The sequence below is a fragment of the Tamandua tetradactyla genome, chromosome 13 (genome assembly GCF_023851605.1).
Source record: "Tamandua tetradactyla isolate mTamTet1 chromosome 13, mTamTet1.pri, whole genome shotgun sequence".
Lineage (NCBI taxonomy): Eukaryota > Metazoa > Chordata > Mammalia > Pilosa > Myrmecophagidae > Tamandua > Tamandua tetradactyla.
Window position 1 is genome coordinate 11,863,946 of NC_135339.1, and position 27,676 is coordinate 11,891,621.

The following is a 27,676-nucleotide window of genomic DNA, read 5'->3' on the forward strand; positions in this document are numbered from 1 at the left end:
GATAATGATTTTTGGCTGGAAGTCTTTCTCTTTCAGGATCTTAAATAGACCATACCACTGCCTTCTCACCTCATGGTGCCTGCTGAGTAGCTGAACTCAGTCTCACGTGATTTCCTTTGTATGTGGTAAGTTGCTTTTCTCTTGCCACTTCCAGGGCTTTCTGCTTCTCTTCAACATTTCAGACTGGTGTGTCTGGGAGTACGCCTGTTTGGATTTATTCTATTTGGGGTTCACTGAGCTTCTCTGACTTGCAAATTTGGGTCTGTGGAGCTAGGTGTGTCAGCATGGGCACACTTCATGCTGTCCATCATTTCCCTGAATTCCAATTTCCATTTTTTTTCATGTTTTTTGCCATTTGTTCTTTTGTGTGTTCAAATTCAATTATCCTGTCTTCTAGTTCACTTATTCTTTCCCCTGCCTCTTCAAATATGCTGTTGTGTGTTGCTAGTTTATTTTTAATTTGATCTATGTTATCTTTCACCTCTGTGTTATCTGCTATTTTTCTACTGATTCTTTCAAATTCTTCTTTATGCTCTTCTAGTGTCTTCTTGATACACCTTATGTCATTAGTCAACCTGTTTAATTTATTTAGGAGAGTTGTATGAACATCTTTGATTAGTTGATTCAAAGTCTGTGTCTCCTCCAGTGTTTTCATTTGGTCACTTGGTTGGGTCATAATGGTCTGCATCTTCATACGCTTTGTGATTTTCTGTTGGCTTTGAGGTGTTTGGCTGCCTTGATAGGGTTATTTTGAAAGTCGAGTTCTCTTATTTGTCTAAGGTTTTGTATTTGCTTGGATTTGCATGGAAGATCTCCTTTACACTTGGTTTGTCGGTAATTCCCCATCAAACCAAGGCCGAGACCTCACTCAGCGTCTACAGCTCCACTTGAGGATCTGTTTGAATCTAGACAGGCAGTTTGCCAGGATGCACTTTCCAGTTCTTCCCAGCAGATGGCACTCTTGGGCCTCCTCTTCTCCTTAGGCCCACCTCTCCCCAACTGTGGCAGCCAGGTGAGCTGGGTGGAGACCAGTGCAATTCCAGACAGATCCTGGGGCACACTAATGCTGCCAATCCTGGGACTGTGGGATGAGCAGAGTGCACCTCAGTGGAGATTCCACTTGTCAGTCTGATAAGGCTGGAATGGACCCCAGGACCCTGCTTGGAATGCCCTTGGCCTGTGGGGCTAGGTATGTCAGCAGGTCTTGTCCACAACCAGCCTGGAAATACCTGCCAGTTGGGTGTGGCACAGGGCCTGGGGCCTGGGGTGTAGCATGGTACAGGGATATGGGGGTGTGGGGCACAGCACAAGTTGCATGGGGCATGTGGCATGGGACCACTGGGAGCAGGAGGCATGGGGTGTGGCAGTACATGGCCATGGGGCAGCGTGCAGGGTGGGGGCATTGGGGCTCGGGGTGGGGTGTGGGGGGTCTGGGGTACTGGGTGCAGTATGCCTTTCGTCCTTATCCCCACTTCCCCATCCTTGCACTTCTGAGGGTTCTGGTCCCCCATATGGAAAGGGGAAAGCTATGCTCTGTGCACTAGATATCTCTATGAACACGGAAAGCAAATTTGCTGGTTTTTGGGGTCCCCAAGGGAGCTCTAGGCTATGGAGCTGAGGGGGCTGATCTCCCAAGCTAACTGTGGGAGCAGGCCCTTTCTGGGCATGGCCCCTTATCCCCGGTGGAGTCCCGACTTGGTCACTCACCCCATTCTCTGCATCTCAATTCCTCAGCTTTTTCATCCAGGACCTCCCTATATAGTGTAGAAGACCATCTTAGGTCACTCATACCCTGGAACTGCTGGTCATTTTTCTGTCACTACTCTAGTTGTTCCTTGGAGCACAGGTGAACTCGGCCTACCTTATTCTGTCATCTTCCCTGAACAGGGTTTCATAGTGGAAACACATAAAGCAGGCACAGAACCAAGAGAGTGCCTGCACCTGTTGCTGACAAAGTTAACTGTTTTCTTTTGGTTACATTTCAAGATTTCCTGAAACATACAGGCTATGGAATCATTCAAAGAAGTTTCAGAGGGTCCATCCAAATAGCTTGGCCATTACTTCCCCTTTTGGAGGGGTGGTTTTCCTTCTGGCCTACTATGTACTTAAAGGTCTGGTTTTTTTTTTTTTTTTCCCCTCTCTTCCCCTAAGGGAGGGGTTCCAGTTCCTTGGGTTGCCACAACAGGATTTAATTATTGATTGAGTCCAGTTGATAAGGATGAGGAAAGAACCCTGGATAATCCCTCATTTCTGCATTGAGTTCAATCGGATGGATAATTACACCATTAATTTTAGATAGAATACAGAAAGACATAAAGATGAGCAAGTAGATAAGTAAAACTCAGCCTGAAGTTTTAAATTGTTAGTCCTCTGCTTCTAAAGTGCTTCAAGGACAGGTACTGGAAAAAGTCAGGAATCATGAATGCCAATACTATATAAACATCTCATTTTTTTTTCCTGAAACAATACAGTTTATTTATTTTATTCATGGATCTGGGGGTTGATGTGGCTCAGGTGGGTGGTTCTTGGGTCTCTCATGAGGGCAGCCAGATGAGGTCATCTCAAAGGCTTTCTCACTCAAGTCTGGCCATCGATACTGGCTGTCATCAGACCTCACTTGGGGCTAATACCATGAATATTCACGTGTGGCCCCTTCGTGTGGTCTGTGCTTCCTCACAGCATGGCATCTGCCCCATCGCAAAACAGACCAGTGCATCGCCAGAGGCCCAAGAATGTTCTTAAAATTTACTTCTGTGTTCTCCCTCTGATCATTCATTCCATGGTGTTCTCTCCAGGTCTTCCTATCTGTGCTTCAGTTTCCTTATCTGTAAAATGGAGATAACAGCAGTACAGACTTCATGGATTGCTCCAGTGCTAAAGGAGTTAATACATATAAAGTGCTTAGAAAAGTTCCAGGCATGTGATAAATCTTCTATAGATGCTGCAAGTTATAATCATGGTGAATTATGCCATAGATTAGTCCCTTGCAAAAGTATGTGTTAGTTTTTAGTGGTAGTGTAGCAAGCAAGCTCCTGACAGCAAGCAGGCCCCTCCCCCGTGTAACTCAGCTTTCACAACCCTTCCTGCTTGTCAGGTGGGGGGAACCGGGAAGGGCACTGCAACTGGAGCTGCGGAGGCTGTGTCGCCCCTCCCAACATGGCTTCTGGAACCGCCCCTTCCGGGCACCTGACTTCCCGGGAACCGCCCCTTCCGGATGTCACCTGACCCTCTTGCTTAAAAAACTGCCCACCCCATCACCCAGGTGCTGAGTCACCTCCCTCCGTCTTGGATTTGGTGAGCTCTCCCCGGGACCGCAGAAATAAACCCGCCAGCTTTAAACATCCCGGTCTACCTTCCTTCTTTCTCACCCTTTCACCTCCTAAACCTTTCACTGGTTCTCGTCGCCCGCGAGTAGCCAATCACGTCCCTCAATGGCCTCTCCCTTCCCAGCCCCACCGTGTCAAAGACCAGTCCAGTGGATCAGTACTCAAACTGGGGCCAAGACTGCTAAATGTCATTCAGGATCCATTCTCCCCTTTTCCTGTTATATTGTAACTTTCGCTTTTTAATTGGGCATACATAATTACCTTATGTTAAAAATTAAGATGCTCTTTCCTGGCCTCCCTTGTAGTAGGTATAATGTGGCCAAAGTTTGGCCAGTGTGATGTAAGAAGAAATAAAGTGTGCAACCTCTGGAAAGTATTATTAAAAGGAAGGGACCATGCTCTCCTTTTGCCCTTCTTTTGTCTTGCTGACTGGAATGCAGCCCTAATGGAAGGGCCTCCAGCAGCCATCTTGGGCCATGTGGTAATATTAGGAATAGAATGGAAGGAACGTAGGTTCAAGATAGCATATAACATCTACAAATCCAGGACTTACTACCTCTGGATTTCTTAGAAGTGTGAGAGAAATTAAATTCTATCTTATTTAGTCCACTATTTACATCTTGATTTTTTATTCAGGCTTCTCACTGGTCCCTAATCCTCCATCTGCTGGCTAAGTGGAAAGTACTGGGTTCAAGTGGAGAAGAATCAGGGTTAAGAGCAAAAGAGAATATACCTTATTTTGTTTTAGTTATAATACATGTCCCTGCCCTGCCCTGCCCTGCCCCACTAGACTCTTCCATCAGAAGATGTGGCTTGGGTATTAGAAAATGGAGTTTGTGAGTGCTTTATTCTATGTACTCCCCAAAGGGTCTTATGTACTACCTTGTCTCCTAACAAAGAGAAGGTGCTCCTCCCTGAAAGGCTGGGAATTTCTCTGAACAGAGTGACCAATGGGCACTTTCTTCTCATCTAGTGTTTATTAAGGGAAGGGGCCAAGGTTCATTTTCCCTCAGGTGACATGTCAGACCTTCCCAGAACCCCTGAGACCTAGGTGACCCCAAAGAAAGTAGGTGTAAGCATAGGTCAGCTTGTTAGCACTCTTCAAGATTGAGGATGCCCAGTATTGAGGATGACACAAGAAGTATGCATGGGTGGGATGCCGAGGTGGGCACTACTCTAGTTTCCTTGGCTGCTCAAGCAAATCCTATGCAATGGGTCAGCTTAAACAATGGGTATTTATTTGCTCATGATTGAAGCAAAGAGAGAATCCAAATCAAGACGTCATTAAGGTGATGCTTTTTCCCTAAAGACTCTGGCATTCTGGAACTGGCTGCTGGTGATCTTTGGCACATGGTGATATCTCTTGGCCCTTCCTTCTCTTCCAGGTTTTGTTGATGTTCAGCTTCTTGCTTCTGGAGGCTTTGTCTCTCTGTGTCTGAATTTCACTCCACTTATAAAGAACTCCAATAATAGGATGAGACCTGTTCTATTTGAAGTGGGGCACACCTTAACTGAAGCAACTCCTCAAAAGGTCCTACTTACAGTGGGTTGACACCCACAGGAATGGATTAAATTGAATATATTTTTCTGGAGTATATACAACTTCAAACCGCTACAGGTACCAATAGACCACTTAGCGTGCTATGTGACAGCACAAGTGTCTGACTCTTGTCAGGAGTGAAAAGAGCAGGAGTGAAAGACCAAACTATGCCACTCTCAAATTTTAAGTCCTGCCAGCAACCAAAGGAAAATGAAACTATGACTGAACCCACAGAAAGCAGCAACTTGACCCGGGTACACTGACCAGGAAGTAGAGGGAGGGATAGAAAGCAGACCCACCCTTCCCTTGTGTTAAATGCAGAGGCTTCTAATTTTCGTGGGGCCCAAGAGAGAAGAAAGGGTTTTGAACTTACATGACTAATGGTTTACATGAAAGTCCTGAATTTGGCCAATAGATTGTCAGACTATACTCAGTTTACCAGAATGGAACAAACTAAACTGTTTGCTCTGAAATAACTGAAGGCTTGAAGGCAATGCTGATGCCAGTTTAAGGAAAAATAGAGTACATAAATGGATATACAGTATAGCTTTGGTATTAAAATTTAATCGAGGAGCAGCCAGGATAAAATGTCCAAAGATTCTCTTTAACATAGGCCCATAATAAAAAATAGGTCAAGAAACACTGGTCTGTAGTGTAGGATTTCTATGACTCCCAGCATCCTACTCTGATGCCTGTTCAGCATAAAAAGTTTAGGTGTCTCCCCCTCTGATTCTCTCATTGAGCTGCTATTGAGGTGATCTTATGATCCTTTGATAAAACTCCCCAAACCATATCCACTGTATTCTGATATATTTCTGACTGCATTAGGACATCTCCATCTAACATATTGAAGACAAAATTATAGCCAAGGTTATGATATGGGTTAGAAATGATTTATTACTGGAAATTTCACAGAATCCAAGGATAGGAAGTACAGCTGGTTGTCACAAAGAGTCTAGTCAAGAATTGAAAAGTCAGGATATAAGCATAATCTCTGAATAAATAATCAGGGAAGTAGAACTGAGTATTATGGATTAAGGGATGTATTATAGAAATTAGATCTTACATAATTATGGGAGGATCTGAGAAAGCAAAGATCCAAAATGTATCAGAGCGAAGTCATTAACTAGCCCTGATGTGATCAAATGTGCCAGAATGAGGGGAAGCTAAGATCATATAGCTCGTGGAGGATCATCACAAAGGAGCCCACTGTAGAAGTCAATGGAAAGTTGTGCTTCTGCCTCTGTGCATTTGGCTTGAAGCAGCTGGCTGTGGGCTTAGCATCCATCTTGGTCAGCAAGGCTGACAATCAGGAAGGTGAACTGGTGTGGAGCAAATGGGGATGACCTGGAAACCACCTGTACCCTTGAGACTCTCCCTTACCACACTTAAGCACTGATGACCTTAAGAATGTCATCTATGCTGCTTTACTGTTGCTTTCCAAATTTCATAAAGGTTCTCTCATGGTCAATTTTACTTGAAATCATAGAAGAAAGGGATTTATGGAAAACATTTTTTCCAGTGTACCTAAATTGACAGTACAGAACTACCACACTTTCTGTCTCTCTCCCACCAAAGGATCTCTTCTGTTTGCTTTTCAGGATGTCTGCTACATTTTTTTCTCTGCAGATGTGCTTCTCTGATTCCAGGTGTATGTAGCTGAAGCTCTGCACTACCTAAAGGATCTCTTGGCTCCAATAACCAATGTTGTCTAAAACTAGAACCATTAAATACCAATTCCATCTGGGAAAAAGTATCCAGCTGGGTCAGATTGGCTCAAGGGTCCATCTATGATCCAGATACCTGGAGCAGGGCTGAGAGTTGGATGGACATTAGGGCTACATCCAACTCTCCATCAGTACTCAGAAAAGGAGACATGGACTCAGCAGACACACTAAAATGTGTCTTCTACACTAAAAGACTTGAGGCCATCTCCTATTTCATATGGTAAAAGAACTGGAAATGTTGAACATGAAAATATATGACTTGGGAGGTACATTATAGCTGCCTCCAAATGTTTCAAGGGGGATAGAGAACTGTTGTATATGATTGATAGTAATAGACTCCATTGAGGGAAAACATAAAGAGGGAAAAACTGATTTAGTATGAGGAAGGACTTCTAATGGTCAGAATAATTTGTAATTGAGGTATTTAGGTATAGTCTGTACCAACTAATTAAGATTTTGTTTCAAGTATTAAAGACTGAGGGATTGTGCTAAATGACTTTTAAGATCAAGTTCAATTTTAGACGTTGTAAAGAGATCAATAGTATAGAATCAGGCAGACCTAAATTCAAATCCTGGTCTGCCACCTAGTAACCAGACATACATCACACTCAGAAAGGGTAGTGAGTTTAATGAAGTTGCTTTTTACCAAAGTGTGGGTTGGAAGATGGGCTAAGGGAATCAAAAAGGGGGTGATCGTTAGGTGATATCAACACAAAAGAGCAGAATGAGAAGCTCCAGAAACCAATCCCTTCACTGATCTTAATATTCTCATCTATAAAATGAAAATTATGATACATGTCTCAGGGGCTTTCTATGAGGATTAAATGAAGCAACACGCATTTAATTTTCAAGCAGAGTTGATGCACAAAACATAAGAGCCCTTTTTATTATTTTTGTTACTGGTGTTGAGTTAAACACTGAGTTTCATTTTGTGATTCTAGGTACCAGTCTCTGCCTTATTGAGCATCAGTGAACTTTCTTGAGCTGAACCAAAGAGGCCTTTATACACTACAAATACTGTGTACAATAAAATCTCTGATTTTTTTTTATGTCTCACTGTACACCCCTGTGCTGGTTTGAAACTGTTATGTACCCCAGAAAAACTTTGTTCTTCTAATTCGGATTCAATATTATAGGCTGGGTCATTTCCTGGTGCCTGCGATGCAAAAATATATATATATACATATATATATAACAGGAGACTGGGATCTCTTGATTAGATCACATTTCTATGGAGATGTGACACACCTAATTGTGGGTGTGACCTTTTGATTAGATGGACATGTGACTCTACCCATTCAAGGTAGGTCTTAGCTAGTTTACTTGCATCTTTAAGAGAGCTCATGGAGAGAAACACAGCTCAGAGCTGACTGTGCTGGTTTAACACTGTTGTGTACTACAGAAGAGCCATGTTCTTTAATCTTGATTCAATATTGTTGGGTGGGAGCTTTTCATTAGGTGGTTTCCATGGAGATGTGTCTCTACCCATTCAAGGGGGTTCGCTTACTGAAGTCCTTTAAGAGGGGATTTTTTTGGAAAAAGTTTCAGAGCTAAAGAAGAAATATTTGGAGATGTAGAAATAAAACGATCCAGGGGAAGCTGTTTAAAACTAAAAGTCAAAGGACCAGCAGATGCCAGCCACATACCTTCCCAGCTGACAAAGGTGTTCCAGACCCATCGGCCTTTCTTGAGTCAAGATACCTCTCCCTGTATGCCTTAGTTTGGACATTTTTATGACCTTAGAACAGTAAACATGTATCTCAATAAATTCTCTTTTAAAAAACTGTTCCATTTCTGTTATATTGCATTCTGACAGCATTTAGCAAACAAAGTTATCAACATAGACACAGTCATTTGGAGATGCTTGGAAAAAGCTTAGATGCAGATGTTTGGAAATGCAGAAGCCCCAGGATATGCCAGGAGCTGAGAGAGCTGACAGAGGTTAGACAGGGACCGGAGCCCAACAGATGTCACCACGTGCCTTTCCATGACATGCTAAGGTAAGAGGTGAAACCCAGAGTTTTCCCTGTAGCAGCTAAGTCAAGATCCATAGGTACCTAAAGAGAAAGCCACTGGAATCAGAAGCTAAAGGCAATGGAATCAGGAACAAAGACAAAGAGATGCTACCCATATGACTTATGTGAGAGACACTGGCCTTTCTTCAAAGTCAAGGTATTTTTCCCCATATACTTTTTAGTTTGGACATTTTTAAGGACCTAGAACTACACATTTGTAATTTAATAAATCCCCTTTATAATAGCTGATCCATTTCTGGTATGTTGCATTCTGGCAGCTTTAGCAAATTAAAACACCCACCTCCTCTATGTAACACTTTGGTTCAGTGCCTCTTTTTAGCAGTGTGTAATGTCTTCTTTACTGGTGTATAACTGATGGTTCTGAGCTCATTATTCTATAAATATAGACTATATTCTTTTTTTCTGAGTGAATTGCTTTGTATCAGTCCTTGATGAAGCTCACCTGCCACGTTTCAAAATGTTCTTGTCAAACAGCAGGCCCAACAGTATTTTCATTTTTATCTTCTGTGTTTTACCTCTTGCCTTGCTTGTCTTTTTAGTACATAAATGCAAATGGGCAAAAGTACTCATTTTAGATGTCAGTTTCAAACATCAAACACACTGACCGTTTTGTTAGAAACATAATGAAAATCTTTCCTGGTAAAAAATTTCGTATTTTAGCACTTGGCTTATTTAGCTCTACTGGAAAGATGGGCATGCTTGTAACAAAGCAATGTCATCCAGATGCTTCTGTAATGGACCACATGATTAGAAACACAAAGGTGTGAGGCCTGCATGGATGTCTTAAAAATTGATAACAATGGGAAAATAGTTTGTTACCTTTTAAAATCATACGTTTTAACAATAATATAGGAACTAGACCAAATAATATTTTAAGAATAGTTATAGCTTATTGAGGTCTACCATTGTCAGGCAGGATTGACCCTGTCTTTCCCCTTGCTGCTTATCTACATGGTGTGGATTCAGGAGAAGAATTTAAATAGCTAGAAGGATTTAACCAGGGATGTGACTTTCCCAGGTGAGTGTGTAGAAGGGAGGGCAGGGTGAGGGGATTGAATTTTCAAGGGAAGGATTACTAGGATGGATTATAGGGTGTAGGCTGGCTCAGGGTGGATGTTCTAGTTTGCTAGCTGCTAGAATGCAATATACCAGAAACTTTTAAAAGGGGGAATTTAATGAGTTGCTAGTTTACAGTTCTAAGGCCGAGAAAATATCCCAATTGAAACAAGTCTATGGAAATGTCCAATCTAAGGCATCCATCCAGGGAAGATACCTTGGTTCAAGAATGCCGAAGAAGTTCAAGGTTTCTCTCTCAAGTGAGAAGGCACATGGCAAACACAGTCAGGGCTTCTCTCTCATCTGGAAGGGCACATGGCAAACATGGCGTTATCTGCTAGCTTTCACTCCTGGCTTGCAGTTTCATGAAGCAACTTGGGAGGCGTTTTCCTTCTTCATCTCCAAAGGTCATTGGCTGGTGGACTCTCTGCTTCGTGGTGCTGCAGAATTCTCTGCTCTGTCTGAGTCTCCTTTCTCTAAAATGTTTCCTCTTTTATAGGACTACAATAAACCAACCAAGACCCACCCAAATGGGTAGAGACATGTCATCACCTAATCCAATTTAACAACCACTCTTGATTTAATCACATCATCCAGAGAGACGATCCAATCACAATTTCACACATGCAGTATTGAATACGGATTATTCTACCTCTATGAAATGAGATTTTGATTAAAACATGGCTTTTCTAGGGGGCATACTTCCTTTCAAACCTGCACAATGGATGTGAAGGGGAGGAGAGAGAGTGAGAAACTGATATGGTTGGTGGACTAGATCTTTTGAAGGTGTTTGTAATCACTAGAGTTGTTGACTTCAATGACAGGAGGTTATAAGAAAAGAATTGGTCATATATAATTCAGATTTTGGAGCGAGCATGATTATTGGCAATTCACATGTATGGCAGAGATAGTGGTGGCTAAGGTATGATGGAAGAAAAGATGATTATAGCTGGTAAAAAGTTGAGCATTCCAGGTGTTGAATGGATCATCCAAAGGATGTTGGACCACTGACAATGGTAAGTAGAGGCAGGACAGAATATGTGTGTGGCAGACATGCTAATGGACCCCCAAAGGTGTCCCCAGTTTAGACCCCAGAAACTGTGAATATGTTATCTCACATGACAAAAGGGGCTTTGCATATGGAGTTAAATCCAGGGGCTTGAGAAGGCAGAGTATCCTGGTGAGCCCAATCTCCTTTGGGAAGGGTGTGAAATTGTATCGGAATAGAATGGGTGTAGCACAGTACCCAGATATTAAAGGATATCCTAGAGGGGGGTTGGGTTTTCAGTGGTACCTGGATGAACAAGACTCCTTTAGCTCTGGGCATTTATTTATTCAACACATTTATTGAAGACCTACTATGAGGAGGCTCTGATTTAAGCCTGAGTGATTTGGTGGCCAAAGGTTAAGTGAATGCATCCTCCTGAGGACTGCTCTCTTGAACCCTGGGAGTTTCAGTTGCTGCAAAACTTCTTCTCTTTGTTCTGGAGGCAAAGTGATATGCTGGGCTGGACTGGTTGAGAAAGGATGGGAGGGAAAGGATATTGATGGGAGTTGTGCTCCTTTAGTAGGAAGCATGAGACTTCCACTTTTCTCTAATGGCTTAAAGTTCAGGGGGAAAAGACAAGTCATCTAAAACGGAGGAAGAATCAGATTAGCGTCAGATTTCTTGTCCATAAACATTGGAAGCTAGGAGCCAGAGGAGCAATGCGTTAAAAGCTCTAGGAATGTAACTGAAGACCTGGAGTTCGAAACCAAGCAAGGATATAAATCAAGTGTGAGTGAAGGCCGGAGTGGCGGTATTTGGCTATTGGCTTTTAAATGGATTCCTTGCCCTTCGCTGTGCTTTGTGTTGCAGATATAGGCTGCACTTCTCAGGCCCTTGGTTAAGCTGGCTTCTGGTGGGGTTCAGGTAATGGGAGTGCGGGAGAATGAAGAAACCCTAGTACATTCCCCTTTCTCACCCTACTCCACTTCCACTGCCCCACTCCTGGGATCTGTTAACCCCACCTCCTCCTGTGTTCCTTCAGCCTAAGGGAGATTGTGAATGGCTGCTATTTGTAATCTCTGCATTGCCTTTCTACCTGTTTGGTTTTATAGTCCTTTCATTATTTATGTAATGATTTCCTGCATTATATTGTCTCTGTTTAAATACTTGTAATGATTTCAGTTTTCCTGTTTGGATTCTGACAGATACAGCAAGAAGGCATTTTCAGACATTCATGGAATTGATACTAGACAAAAGCGGTGGATCCTTTGCCCCATGCACTCAAATGACCAATTTCCGAGACACTGGGGTCTCAAGGAGAGAGAGTTTATTGCTAGGTGCTAAATAGGAGATTAGATGGCCTGTCAGCCCCCAAATTTGTCTCCCCAAACCTCAAAGAAAATAGTGGCCTTAATATGATGATGAGTGTGATTTTTAGTATTATAATGAGGTATAGGTGACTTATAGGTTAAAGTCTAAGCTGCTGTGCATGTCAGGCAGGGCCGGTTTGGTTAGATCCAGCTTTGTTTATCAAAGTAACTTTGGAATTGGGATGGGTTAGTTCAGGGCTGACCCAAGTTCCCTCATTAATAAACATTAGTGGCTGTCTTTAGTGATTACAAGGCTCCAAAACAAACAAGCAAACAAACAAACAGATAAACTGGGCTCAAGTGAGGGTCAGTTACAAGGTTTTTGCAATCACAAGGGCACAAGACAAAAGCTCTACAATCATCATCAGAGATCAAGGCAGCTGGATTACAATTTAGAGTTTCAGGTATTTCCCTCTGTCTACTTTAATATAACAGAAAGCAAAAAAGAAATATCTATACAAGATTCAGCAACCATAATCATCCCTTAAATCCTAACTTCTCAGTTATAGAATCAGAAGGCTTTTCTTGGACATACTCCTTCTTGGGTAGTTTTCTGATGATATACAGTAATTCAAGAGGATCTGTCCAGTCCAAGAGGGCAAGAGGGAGCAGGGGCTCCAATCCAAGATAACAGTGAAGGAAAGCCCAGGAAAGCTTTGGAGCACAGACATTCTAGCCTGAAACTGAAGTAGGGAGGGCTCCAAAAAGGCAGTTTAAACCCTGGAAAAAAATAAAAGCCATACAAGAAAGTCGTGATCCAAGCTTGAAGCAAAATGAAATATGCAATAATTTTAAGCACAACTGATAGAATATAAGAGAATCCATTTCATCTCGATGCTAAGATCATTATTCTCTCCATGGCCCAGGGGTTGTGACATTGGATTTGTAAAAAAAAGGAAATGTAGATCTAGCATTATACCTGAACTTGCAGTAAAAAAATATTTGGAGTCATATTAATGTAAGTGTTGGCTTGTAGCTGTTTGAGTCAACTTAAGTACCCAAAATGGAAGACTTGATTGTGGATGCAGAAGAGAATAAAAATGTTAGCCTTGATACTCTAAAAGGAAAAGTGCAGTTGCAGAAGTGGGAGGGAGAAAAAACTGGTGGGAGGGTTGTGGTATTCGTATTTCAATTTTACAAAGGGAAGAAGGAACCATCTAAAGTTGATGGAACAAGGAGAGGATGGCAGTATTATTTAAAACTATTAAGTTAATCAATAGTGGAATTAAAAACAATATCATGTAAAGTTTACTTCTGCATGGAGAAACTAAGCCTGCCTATAGTTATGACTAAGAGTTACTTGCAGAGAACCTCTTTTATACTCAGATGTGGCCTCTCTCTCTCTCTCTCTCTAAGCCCAACTCTGCAAGGAAAATCATTACCCTCCCCTGTACGTGGGACATGATGACCAGGGGTGTGAGTCTCCCTGGTAACGTGGGACATGACTACAAGGGATGAGCCTTGCCTTGGCATTGTGGGATTGACAATGCCTTCCTGACCAAAAGGGGAAAAAGAAATAAAACAAAATAAGGTATCAGTGGCTAGGAGAGCTTAAATAAAGAGGTTATTCTTATGAAAGCTTCAGTGAGATATTGCTAATTGCCACAGTTTGCCAAACCCCAACCAACATCATTCCTGTTAACTCTAAAGAACACCTCGCTGAAATCCTACAAAAGTTGCATGTACTAAGTTTACTTTTTAGAAAGCTAAAACCTTTAGTGCTTCCTAGGCCAGATAAGTCCTGAAACCCAGAGGAACCAGTCTCTCCAAGAGCATCAACCAGTTCCATCCCCCTATCCCATATTGTCGACACCCATTTACAACATGAAAAAAGTTAGAATTGGCATAACCCAAAAATCCCTAAAGATTGGAAGAAGGATCAAAGGTAAAGGAAGAGTTATAACAGAGAAGTTAGGATTTAACAAATGAGTAGAACTACTGAATCATTATATTGATTTTTTTAGTCTCCAGTGTCTTTGGAGCAGCTAGAAGGAAAAAACCTGAGATTGTGGAACTGTAACCCATACCAGACTTTGAAATCTGTTCTATAACTGCTTGTTAAAATGTACTTTGAGATTTATTGCTTTTTAAAATATATGTTATATTTCACAATAAAAGATGTTAAAATTCACACACGCAAACATATACACACATATATATTATGTAGGTGTGCATTTATACATTTTTTGCTAATATAAAATTAAAGCTGTAATAAAAATATTTACATATATAAAAAAATGAACAAAAAATATCATTGTTGTCAAGCATTACGGGAGCATATGTGAATCCTCACTTTCCAAAGCAGGAGTCAATAGATATTGCCTCCAATTGTTAAATCGAGAAAGAGGCTGCCTCTATGCAGGGGTTGGGAAGCAGGGAGGATGGGGTTATCTACTTTTCTTTCCATTGTAAACGTTTTGTTACTCTGATTTGTTCCCAAGTGTATATATTACTTAAACACTTAGCCATGAAGACATTCAAAAACACATTAGAATAAAACAGAATAAAATGTTAGCAATGTTTGTCTATGTAAAGTGAAACTGTATTTCCTCCCTTCTTTTTGCTTTATTGTATTTTCAGTTATCTATAATGAGCATTCATTTCCTTTTTCATGGAAGCATCTGTTTACTTTAAAAAACAAGAACAAATGTTCTGCTTTTCTTCATCTTGGAGAAAGTTAAGTCTGAACTTACATTATCAAGTTGCAGTGAGCCTGGCGTGAACCTTACCAGCTGTGTGGACTTGGGCAGATTATTTAACCTTGCTGTGCTTTGGCTTCTGTCCCGGTCCAGAGGGGCTTTTCCAGCCGAGAGACCAAAGAAAATGCCAGGCATGGACTGAGACATGAATTTTTATTATAGGGACTTACTTACGAGGAATGAAGAAAGAAATAAATATAGGAGTGAAGTTGCTATGATGGCAGCTGATACAGGGCTCAGTGTGAAAGTGTTTCTAAATTGATAAAGGGAGAAGCAGGGTGTTACAGTGGGCATAGAGAAGGCACGGAGCTGAGGCAAGGCATGCACATATTGCTAACAAAGTTAATAATTTCTTAATGTTTGTCTCTCTGGGCACAAGTTTTCACGGAGTTAACCTTGGGGAAAGGTAATGAAGGAAGGCACAGAGCTGAGAGAGTATGTGTAGGAATGTGCATAATTGCTGACAAAGTTGGAAGAGGTGGGGGATATTGAAAAATGCAAAAACATTGCTACATTACAGCTTCTTACCTGTAAGCTGAGATATGAAAGTAGAGCTCCTACCCATTAGCAGCTGTTTTGGTTTGCAAAAGCAGCCAGAGTGCACACTAGAGATGGATCGGCTTTTAGTTAGGGGATTTATTTAGTTAAAATTTTATAATTCTTCAGAGGAAAGGCAGCTGGCTTTCATCTGAGGTTCTCTGTTACATGAGAAGGCATAGGGCGATATCTGCTGGCCTTTTCTCCTGGTTTCTGGATTCCAATGGCCTTTCCCCGGGCAATTTCTTTCTGCATCTCCAAAGTCTGGGCTGAGCTGTGAGTACTGAGATGAGGTATGCTAAACTGCTTGGACTAAGCAGTGTTGAGCTCCTTGCTGACCTCTCTCTTTTAACCCTACAGCTAATTAAGTTAAACCTTACTCATTGTGGAAGGTACTTCCCTTAGCCAACCTGCAAATGTAAACAACCATAATTGAATTTCACACGCTGATGATTTAAGTCCACAGAAACAGAACAATGGGGCATCATCACCTGGCCAAGTTGACACCTGAACCTAACTACCACAGCAGCTCTTTTTCTGAGGACCGTGTGGGTTAATTCACAGAAGGCATGTACCAGCTGCCTGGCTCACTGCAAACACCCTCTCAATGCTTAGGTTGCATTGCCTCGCTCTTCAAGAGCCTTCAAGATCAGGCTTCAAGTGAATCTTCTGAAGGTGCCTCACTCTGCTTTCCTTCTCAACTGTTGGCTGTTCTCCAGACACGACTTTTATTTTCCCACTTTCCCCCTCTTTCCCAGTTTCTTCATTTCCAAATCCAACTCTTTCTTCAAAGTCCAGCTCAAATACCACTTCATATAACTTTCTCTAATCTGGCCAGCCAGAAATACTTTCTTCCTCTTCTATATGCCACAACTTTTATCTTAATACCTCTTACTTTGTATTCTAATATTTATGTATACACCCACATACACTTTTTTTTTTCTCCTACAGATCAGATGCTTCTAGAGGACAGAGTATTTTATTTTCAGGTACCTGGCTGAAAGAATGAGCCCCCCAGTGCACTTTTAATGCAAATTAACGAGGTAAAGAGGAAAGCACAGGCAATGTGGTATTTTAGCCAAAATAAAAGGCTGACTACTCTTTCTGTTTCTGCTAGAATCGGTATGCTTGTTTCTTTTTTGTCTTTCTCTTAGAATAGGGTAAGATTTAGACCAAGTTTACCCATATCCAATAAATCATTAATATCTCAGCACTGAGGCTCATTGTAGCATGTTCTCTTTGTTTACTGAACAAAGACTACAGTTTTCCACTAAAATGCTGACTCATTCCTTTGTGGCATTTAATTCAGTTGAATTGTTCAAGTAACAGCCTTTTTGCTGTCAGCTGGATTTTGCATTCCTGTTTCTATAGGTGGCGCTAGCTGTACGGGTTAAAGCGACAAATTGGCTAAAAATTAACCTTACCTAGAATTAACCTTGCCTAGATTGCATATCACATATCTAGAAATGTTTGAATGGCCATTAGCTTTTTGTTCTTTTTCCCGAGCTTTTTGCTTCTTTGTATTTATTTACTCTTAGGGAATTTCCCTAAACTATGCTCTGGAGATCCTGTACTATGACAGGCCACTAAAACTATGTCTATTAAGACAGGCCCATCTTAAACATCTCTATATAACTCAGACTTTTAAAGAAAGAACATATGCATAATTAAAAACTTGCATTATTTATACTGATTCTGAAATCTGTATGCCATAGGATTAATTTAAACAAATCATGTACTAATTATACCTAGTTAAATGCAGAATGCTAATTAGAAATATTAGAAGTACTCTTATTCTAGCATTTCATATTTTATAATATTCCATGCTGAACTCCCTGAAGCCTTTTGATTATACCTCTAAGTAAAAATACTAACACTCCTTTCAATATGCTTTTTTGCATTATGAGTGTTAACATTGATATTATTATGCTTAAGGTGATATTTTATGTTTGAAAAATAACTTACAGCCAGGATTTTATGCTTTGGCCCTTGAATCCGAGGCCTAAAGACACCTTGGCACTGAGTTGTACACTTGAAAGTGATTAAAATGGGAAATTTTGAGTTGTAAATGTCTTACTACAATAAAACGAACAAACAATCCTGGTAGTGTGCTCCATGAGACAAATCAGCCTTCTCTTATCTTTTCAGAACGCATTCCCTACGGTACTTGTTGCGATGTATACACACATGTACAACCATGGACATGAGCATATGTTGTCTGTACATAAGAAGTTGATCATGTTACCTTAGTGAGGTTAGAACAAAATCAGCGGAGTCAGAATGGATTGTCAGAGAGAAGTACAGCTAGTATACATGACACCGATGGAGGAGAGGGTGAATAACCTATCTGTGGGCTGGCTGGTTTCATGGGTATGTAACCTGTGCAGTTGCACTTGGAAGAACCCATGCCTAGTTCAATGCTCCGTTGTCACCATCTTGAAGTTCTTAATAATTTTTAAAGAAGGGGTCCTGCATTTTCACACTGCAATGGGCTCCATGTATTGTATATCTAGTCTACTCTATAGGCTTAATGGTTTACAAACACATTGCAGCACTAGAGTAGAGAATTTTAATAGGTGCCATGCCCTGTGTGACTGTCTTCAAGGCTTTGAGGTAGAATGAAATGGAGACACATTAAGAAACTCCCTGGAAATGGCTCCAGCACAGGGTCATTGCCTGTGGGCCATGGGGCAGCCTTCTCTGTTGAGCCCCAGCAGAAGGCTGCTGAAAGCTCTGCTGCCAGCCTTTGCTCACCTCGATTTCCAAATGCATACTCAGCCACTTCGAGTTGCTATTCTTTGTTGTTGTAGAAGTCACCTACTCCTGAGAAAGAGCCTGAGAAATAGAGAATTTCATTTAGCACTCTTCGTCTTTTATTTCCGAATGCTTCAGCTAGGTGGAGGCCCATCTTTCGGTAACCTCTCTCTGTCTTTCTGCTCTCTCTACTAAGGCATTGGCTTATAAAGGCTGGGAAAGTCTTCTCCTCCTTTGGAGAAGGCCCACACTTACCTTCCTTCTAACATGTACTTTTGCTACACCTTAAGTTTTGAGCTGTATATAAAAAAAAGACTGGGGGAAAAATTTTGGGGACCCAAAAGTATATAGGACACAAAGAATTGTCAAGATACTTCTATATTGGAGTTAACCAAGCTCAATCAACCTCAAATGAGCAGGGCCAACACTTGTCTCTCAAGAATTTTTAGGGTGCAAGGGTAGTTCAGCAGTAAAATTCTCCCCTGCCATGTGGGAGATCAGTTTGATTTCAACCCATGCACCCTCCCCCCCCCTCAAAAAAGTGAGCAGTAAAATTCTCCCCTGCCATGTGGGAGATCAGTTTGATTTCAACCCATGCACCCTCCCCCCCCCCTCAAAAAAGTGAGCAGAATTCCTTATGATATACATATCACATATCTGCCTCTGTGTTTGTATGTTTAGATATAGATATGCATATATGTAAGGTGTCCTTGTTTGCCAGCTGCTTGAATGCAATACACCAGAAATGGAATGGCTTTTAAAAAGGGGAAATGTATCAAGTTACAAGTTTATAGTTCTAAGGCAGAGAAAATGTCCTAATTAAAGCAAGCCTATAAAAAATGTCCAAATTACGGCACCAACAAGAGGTTACCTTCATCAAAAAAGGCCGATGAAGTTCAGGGTTTCTCTCTCAACTGGAAAGGCACATGGCAAACATGGCAACATCTGCTAGCTTTCTCTCCAGGCTTCCTGTTTCATGAAGCTCCCTGGGGGCATTTTCCTTCTTCATCTCCAAAGGTCTCTGGCTATGTAGGCTATGGTTCTTGTCCTTCTGATGGATCTGCTCTCTCGGAAACTCAAGCCTTTTCCAAAATGCTTCCTCTTTTAAAAGATCCCCATAAACTAATCAAGCCCCACCTGGAATGGGCAGAGCCACATCTCTGTGGAGATAATCTAATCAAGTTTTCCAACATGCAGTGCTGACTAGGGTTTAAAGAAATGGCTGCCTCCAGGTGATGAATCAGGATTAAAATACACTTTTCTAGGGTACATAATCCTTTCAAACCAGCACATAAGGAGACACATTGCAAAAAAGGAGAAGAGTTTTCTTTGAACATTTGCCAAAGTATAAATGTTTTCTGAGTCATTTTATGTGCCATCTTCACAGACACCATGCTATTAAAAGTCACTCACCTACTGGGAATATTTTTTTTTTTAATTTATTCCTTCATGGGAAGCTACGAAAAATTTAGAATGGCACATTTTTAAACTACTGAATATTAATGCAACCTTTCCTAACTACTAATAAAAGAATTAAACCCCTGTTTGTGAATATATTAATAAGTTGAACCAGGCTGTTTCATATGCACTAGTTAATTTTTTTGCTGTGACATTCATTTTCGTTTTAGGGTTTAGATGGGATTATGATGGGGATGGTAAAAGCAAGACTAGGCACTTCATAAATGCAGTGTTTGCATTTAAGAGGAATGAGTTCAGAGTCTTCACTGACATGCGTGACATATACTATTATGGGATGTTACTCCTGGTCAAAAGGTACAATTAAGCTGGTTGTTAAATTGAGTTGATTACCTTGACTGAGTTATTAATTACTTGTCATAAATTGGGGATCAGAATGAATGGATTGGAATTATATTAATTCAACACAAACCGGTGGTTTAGGGATAAATGAACATGGATTGTATTTCTAGGCCCATTAATAACAAAATTGGACAATTGTCCCTGGGCCTCATGTGTTTACATGGTGTAAACTGTATGTGTGTCTTAGTTTGCCAGTGCTGCTGTGACAACATCGTACACCAGTTTAGCTTCAACAACCAGGATTTCTTGTCTCACAGTTTTGGAGGCTAGAAGTTCAGCAGTGCCGTGCTTTCTCCCTGAGTCTGCCATATTCTGGTGCTGCCTTGTTGCAGTCCTTGGGGTTCCTTGGCTGGCCTCTTGCCTCCATCACATGGCAATGCGTCTCCTTGGTCTTATTTTGTAGGTTTCCCTGACTGCCTGCGTCCGGATTTCCTCTGGCTTATAAGGACTTCAGCCATATGGATTAAAGCCCACCCTCATTCAGTTTGGTCTCATGTAAAAAGGATCTTCACAGACCCTATTCACAGATGAGTCCACACTTTAACTAATAATACATCTTCAAAGGTCCTATTTACAATTGGGTTCACTCCTGCAGGAATGTGGATTAAGGGTCAAACAAGTGTTTATGGGGGATGCGTTTCAATCACTAACAGTGTGTTTATAAGCAAGGCATAAAGAAAGAGGTCTAGCATATCTGAAATATTGGATGTGCCATAAGCAGCGGACAGAGGCAGAGAAGGACAAGTAAGTTCAGATCACATTGCAAGGGGCCTTATACGTCATGCAAAAGAAGTTGGATTTTATTCTATAGGCTTTAAGGACACATTGAATGTTTTTAACTTTTTAGTTTAAAATAATTGTAGACTTTATAAGAATTGTAAAAACAGTATAGAGAGACCCCCAATATTATTTACTGTGGAAGTTAGATTCAGTTGTCAACTTTGCCAGGTGAAGGCACCTAGTTCTGTTGCTGTGGACATGAGCCAATGGTACATGAACCTCATCTGTTGCTAATTACATCTGCAGTGGGCTAGGAGGCATGTCTGCTGCAATGAGTGACATTTGACTTAATTGGCTGGTGCTTAAATGAGAGAGCACAACGCAGCACAGCCTAAGCAGCTTGGCATTCCTCATCTTGGCACTTGCAGCTCAGCCCAGGCCTTTGAAGGTGCAGAAAGGAATCACCCCAGGGAAAGATGTTGGAACCCAGAGGCCTAGAGAGAAGGCCAGCAGAGATCACCCTGTGCCTTCCCACGCAAGGAAGAACCTCAGATGAAAGTTAGCTGCCGTTCCTCTGAAGAACTAATGGGATAAATCCCCTTTTATTAAAAGTGAATCCATCTCTGGTGTGTTGCATTCTGGCAGCTAGCAAACTAGAACATTTACCCAGCTTCCTCTAATGCCAATATCTTATATAAACAGAGAACAATGGTCAGCTCTAAGAAATCAACATTGGCACAATCGTCATAACTAAATTATAGACTTTATTCACATTTTTACCTTTTATTCCCACTAACATCATTTTCCTATTCCAGGATCCAATTCAGGACACCTCTCTACATATTTAGTTGTCATGTCTCCTTACTATCCTTTAGTCTGTGACAGTTTCTTGGCTTTTCCTTTTCTTTTTTGGCCTTTACATGTTTGAAGAGGGCTGGTCAGGTATTCATAGAATTTTCCACAGTTTGGGCTTGTCTGAAGTCTTTGAGACTACAAATTTCCTGTTACTTTTTAACTTTCCCCCTTCTAGTTTTAGCATTTATCCATGGCTCTTTCTGGCAGTAATTATTACTGAGGTGCTCTAATGGGGGTTTCCTATTTCCATCACTTTCTCTACATTTATTAACTAGAATTTTTCTGTAAGGAAGAGTCACTGAATTGTTTTGAGGAATGACATGATTGCTCTGATCCTATTATGAATGATAGATTGGAAGAAAGCAAGACTGGAGTCAGAGAGACTAAAAGTTAGGTGTCTGTTTAAATAACTTAGGAGAGATAACAAGGGCCTGAATTTAGGAAGGGGAAATGGAGATTTAGGTAATTAATATGATAAATATTTAGCATGTAGAGTCAAGAGAATATGGTGATTTATTAGATGTGAGAAAGAAAGGCATCAAGGATGACACCCAGTTCTTGGCAAGAAGGAATGTTGAAGGAAGAAATGGTTTTGGAGAAAAGTTAAGATTAATCCAGCTATATATACAAATGGAGTTTGAGGTCCTCCTTTGAGACATCTAGAGAGGCTTATCTAATAATTTGGTTGTTCAAAAAGCTGAAGCTTAGAAGAGAAGTCTGGCATAAAAACATGCATCTGTCAATTGTCAGTGGGGAGTAGGGAGCTGAAATCATGGAGATGCATGAAGTCGCCTAGGAAAAGTATGATAGAGTCAGAAAAGTCATAAGACAAGCTAAGGAGCACTAACATTTAAAGGCAGGAAGAGGAAAAGGAACCTCATATAGAATGAAACTATACACTGTGATGGTTAATTTCATGGTCAACTTGGCTAGATTAAGGTGTCTAGTTGTTTGGTCAAGCAGGCACTGGCCTGATTATTATTATGAGGGTATTTAGTAGATGGATTTGCATAGCTAGTTGATTGCATCTATAGCTGATTGCATCTACAATCAACAAAGAAGACTGGCCTCAATGATAAGGGATGATGGTGGAATCTCCCCATCCAGTCAGTTGTATGTATTAAAGCCAGAACTGAAGATTTCAGATGTCAGAGAGAAGAATTTCTACATCCTTTTCAGCCAGCCGGCTTCTCCTGGAGAATTCAACTTCATCTTCTTGGGAAAATGTGACCTGCCCTGTGGAAATCGGACTTGCGTGAACCATTTCTATTTCCCTGGAGAATCCCGACTAATTTATGCCCTGGAATAGTAGGAAGAAAACCAACAAAGGGGAAAATGCAAGTCCAGGGAGGGAAAGTGTCAGGAAGAGGGAATGTTTAACAGCCTTTAATATTACAGAAAAGTCGAGTAAGAAAAGGACTATGGCAAATAGAAATTCATCAGTGACCTCAGGGCAATTTCAACATAGAAATGAACAGGCCTTACAGATTCCTACAGGAAATGCAGAAGGAGCAGAGGTCTAGGTAACTTTTTCGACTGATTTGAAAGAGCTTCTTGGGAAAGAGCTAGGATGGTAGAGGAGAGGGGGTGCCACGTGGGGATTTATTGTTATATTCGAGATCTCTCCTGTTCCTACTCAGCACCTGTGGTTGTAAGTAGGATATTTATTCTTCACAAATTAGCATGGGTAATTCCCTTATTTCTCCAGGTATTTCACATTAAAATGTACATACACCCTCACACACACACAACGTTATCTGTTGGTACTTGTCATTTCATTCTCCGTGAATGTTCTTCACCTGGCTGGCACAGAATTATCTATAAGCATTTCATTATTATGTCTCAATTGAGCTCTTTTGCTTTAAGTATGGAGAATTTGGCCAAGGTCTCCGTGTGCTCCTTGGGCACAATTTGCCCTGCTCTGCCAGGCTCCCCAGGGTCCTCTAGCCCCTAGTTTCCAGGCCTGCAAATGCTTCCTCAGCAGCTGCGCAGAGAGCAAGGTGAAAACAGTGTGGAAGTCTTAGCTCAAATCTATCCCCATGAGGAGAAAAAACGACTGAAAACACATGCTCCAATCACAGAGGCGCCAGAATCTTATCTTTCTACAACATTACTTCAAAACAGAAGTCAGCTTTTCCTTAGCAAACTAAATTACTTCTTTTTTTTCTCTCTCTGGAAGGAACAATATTTGCTTCCAGAACAGCATTTGCACATGAGAAATTAAGCCTGGAATATAAATCATTTGAGCAGCAAATAGAACATATTCTGGAAGCTGAGTTTGGCCCTATAACTTTTGTTTATATTTATAAGGGAGTTTTTTTTTTAATTGTAAAAACTATGTACCAATTACACAGAATGTTAAAAAGCAGAAAAGAAAATCACCTCTAATCCCATTACACGGTAACTATTCTTCTTAAGTATTTGCTTATTTCTCTCCATATGTATCCACATTTTTACACAATTTTTACATACAGAATATGTAGTTTCATCTCTGGCTTTTTCACTTGACTCATAAGCATTATTCTGAGTTGCTGTGTTGTCCTTATAATTATCCTTTTTAATGACCACATAATATTTCACAGAGTGGCTATGCCATAAATTAATTAAGCATTCCTCTAAAGGGGTACATTAAGTTTGCTTCTAATTCATCATCACCACACAAAAAAAGGAGGTTTTGAAAAATGCTGTATGCAGTGTTTTTTTTTTTTTGTTGTTGTTGTTATTTTTATTACATGGGTAGGTAGTAGGAATCAAACCCGGGTCTCCAGCACGGCAGGTGAGAATTCTGCCACTGAGCCACCATGGCCCACCCTGTATGCTGTGTTTTATTTTCCCTTCATTTTTGTCAGATACATGTTCAGGAGTAGGATGACTGAGTCACAGGGGGATGAACATTTCAGTTTGTTATGTATACTTTTGTATCATTTTTTTCAGAGAGTTGTTGCAATTATGATGTCACTAGCAAAAGTTTTCCAAGTGGGTGGGGTCCAAGAGGCCAGGCGGGAAGCTTCAAGGAAGGACAGTGCTACTTCTTTCAAGGGATTTACAGTAAAGCTTAGTGAAGCTGAAGTTCTGCTGTGAGGTCCAAGCTGGAGGTGGAAGTCAGAAGAGAAGAAACAAAAAGGAAATAGGAAGTCAAATAAGATCAAAAGTCTGATAGACACTGAAAGGATTGAGAAGGAAGCACAGAGGGAGACAAAAGGGTAGCACAAGGTAATTCCAGCCAATAGGTTTGAAGTGTCTTTTGGATAAAAGCTCTGCTATGTGTCACTCATTTGTTTGGACTATTGCAGACGTGCCACAAAGTGTGTCACTAAGTGTGGCAATAGGAAAAACACTTATTTTTCACCATGTGTCTTAGGCATTTCCCATTATCTCATTCAATCTTCACTGCAACCATCACAGGTGCTATTTTGGCTCCCATTTCCAGGGGAGGACACCAAGGCTTAGAGACGCTAAGCGACATCGTAAGGTGACACAGTGGTCAGCTGTGGAGCTGAGATGCAAATCCAGTGATTTGCCCTTTGCCCCACTGTGCCTTCCCCTCCCAGGAGTTTCTCATTTTGTGAACATAGCATAGGTAAAAATATACGTCAGTGTTCCCTTAATCTATATTTCTTTGATTTTAGTAAGGATTAATATTTGAACGTCACACTTTTAACTTAAGAATAGGGAAGTGGGTGGTAGGGTCATTAACACATTTAAAAGGAGAGTCATTTACTTCCACAGACAAAGAGGAAAATGTATTCTAAGCTAGTATTTAGACAGGGTGAAAGTGAAGAAGCTCAATTTTTAAATTCAGGAAGCAGCATCAGTATTCCCAGGAACTCGTTTTAAATGCAGTCTTGGGCTCCATCCCAGACCTACTAAAACAAAAGCTCCAGGGCTGTGTCCCAGCAATCTGTGTTTAACAAACCTTGGAGTTGATTGTGAGGCATACTCAAATTTCAGAACTTCTCTTCCAGAGAATGCGCGTGGGAATTTGTCCACGGACCACGTGAAATGTCTGGACATTTTAAAGAACAGGCATTTTGTCTCTGACCTATACCCCTTAGTGTTGCTGACTGTACATGGATACATTTATTTTCCTAGTCCAAGGATGACCTCCTGGATGGCTGGGGCCATGCAATGGGCATCTTTAAATCATATAAATATCTCTCTTCAAGGGTTGGGTGAAGACCAGAGCCTTGGCTTCACCTGCAGGCATATTAAGCATGTAGAGTCTTGGGTCTCATGTCAGACTTACTAAACCAGAACCTGCATTTTAGCAAGGTCCCTTGAACATGATTTGTGAAAACAAACCGTGGGAGTCCTCTTTAAGGAGAAGAAGCATTGAAAATTTGAGTAAAGGAAAAAAAGCTTTTGTTTTTGTCATGGGGTCTTCAATGCTAGGCATACCTGGAGGAATGAAGTTGCCTCCTGGAAAAGAGCCAGGAGGATATGGGGAGGAGGGGAAGCGTGGTTGGGAGGGCTTAGAGGTGTTCGTCACTCTAGTTTTTAGCCCTGGGAGTCCCTCGGAGAATAGGTGTGCAGGCCAGGCTGGTTCTCTAAGGCCCTAGAGCAGGAGGCGCGTGGTTTTGGCACTCTGCCAACAGGGCAGAACACAAAGGAGAGAGATGGCCATGTGGTGCTGATACTTTGGGGTCCAGCATTTCAGCTTCAGTGGGAGAGGACCACACCCTGAGGACATCTGGTAGTAGACAAAGGGACAACAGCAGCACTCAGATGGAGCAGACACGGCTGCAAACATACCTGGGGATTCCAAGATACACTTAGGGCACAGTTTAGGGACATGAGCCAGTGAAAAACGAGTTATTTCTGCTAATATCACCATATTAGCTCCCCTAAGTTCTGAAGGGCCAGGCAAAGTCCTGTTACCTCTCACAAATAGTTCCGTGTCCTCTCTCATTCTGACCACTCCTTCATCCAGCCCTTCATTAGACGGGTAGAAACATCCAGAAAACTCATGCAAGGAAAACCTTAGGAAGCAATATTACGGAGGGTAGTTTCACTCGCATCATGATTTGATCTGTTTCTCTGCTTTTCTTTCTCTTGGGAAGTAAGAATTTCATTAACACCTCCTTGAAATGGATAATGTGGGTATTTGGTGCATTTTTTTGTTCCATTTAGTCTTTATCCTCCTTGAAGAATGGAGTTTGAAATCAGTTGAACTCCAACTACCCAGCTTCTCTGCTTTTATTTCATACTTTACGATTTCCCCCTAAGAATATCATATTTGCTTTTCAGGAGTTTGATTGTGTGCATTTTATTCCCCTATGGAAAGACCCAGGTAAAGTTTAAATTACAGTTAATTGGTAGAGGCCAAGGACAAAGACAGAAAAATTTAATTAATTTCCCTGCAAAGTAATGTGCATTAATCTGACTTTCCACACTAGAGACTGACATATCTTAAGTTAAGGTGTATGCGGAACATTCTGCTTAAACACACAGGGTCTGAGCCATTCTCCCAGCTTATTTTCTGTCTAGACAGAGGAGAGAATCAAATACCTTTTAAATTATAAAATCGGCCTGTGATGAGATATCATGTCTCTCTCTTGGGGTGCTTGCTGAACTTCATAAATAGTTAACCCTTGTTAACACTTGATTTTTCAGGAGGGGTAGACAGATATGGATGGAGTCTCAAGCTACATATGGCAGACCACCTCTGCCCTTGGCTGCAGCGGTGGTGGGAGTTCTCACGAAGACCACCTCCCACCTCAAGCACCCATGGGGCTCAGGTCCTTCTACCCTGGATATTTCTCCAATAAGTGGGGAGCTCGGTCAACCCTCCTATCTGGGCCTGGAAATGTGACGGCTGGGTCCCCCCTCACAGCCAACAGCCAGTGGGGGTGGGAATTGGTGGATATGACTCTGGCTCCTGGCTAGACCGGACAATCCTAAGGTTCGCTTCTGCACAACTCTTCCAGCAGGATGGAGCCCCAGTCACTCATGCCAGTAACCACTCAATAAAGCAGCCTTTATAGGGTCTCTCTTCTTCCATATCTCACTCTTCCCTCTTTCTGTCTCTGGCTTCTTGGGAATACCTGTTAGGGTGAATTGCATCTCCCCAAAGATATGTTGAAGTCCTAACCCGCCAGTTCCTTAGAATGTGAACTTACTTGGAAATAGTGTCGTTGCAGGTGTAGTTAATTAAGATGAGGTCACACTGTTGAAGGGTGGGGGGGCCCTAAATCCAACGTGACTGGTGATCTTATAAGAGGAGGGGAAGAGACACAGGCCCAAAGGCCAT

General features: G+C 41.4%; 1 long non-coding RNA gene across 1 annotated transcript; it reads left to right on the forward strand.

Moving 5' to 3' along the window:
* Positions 1–710: 710 nt before the first annotated feature.
* On the forward strand, positions 711–27,421 carry LOC143653590 (uncharacterized). Its single transcript, XR_013161383.1, has 3 exons — positions 711–1,012; positions 24,361–24,639; positions 27,040–27,421. It is a non-coding gene; the product is annotated as an uncharacterized LOC143653590 (long non-coding RNA).
* Positions 27,422–27,676: the final 255 nt, after the last annotated feature.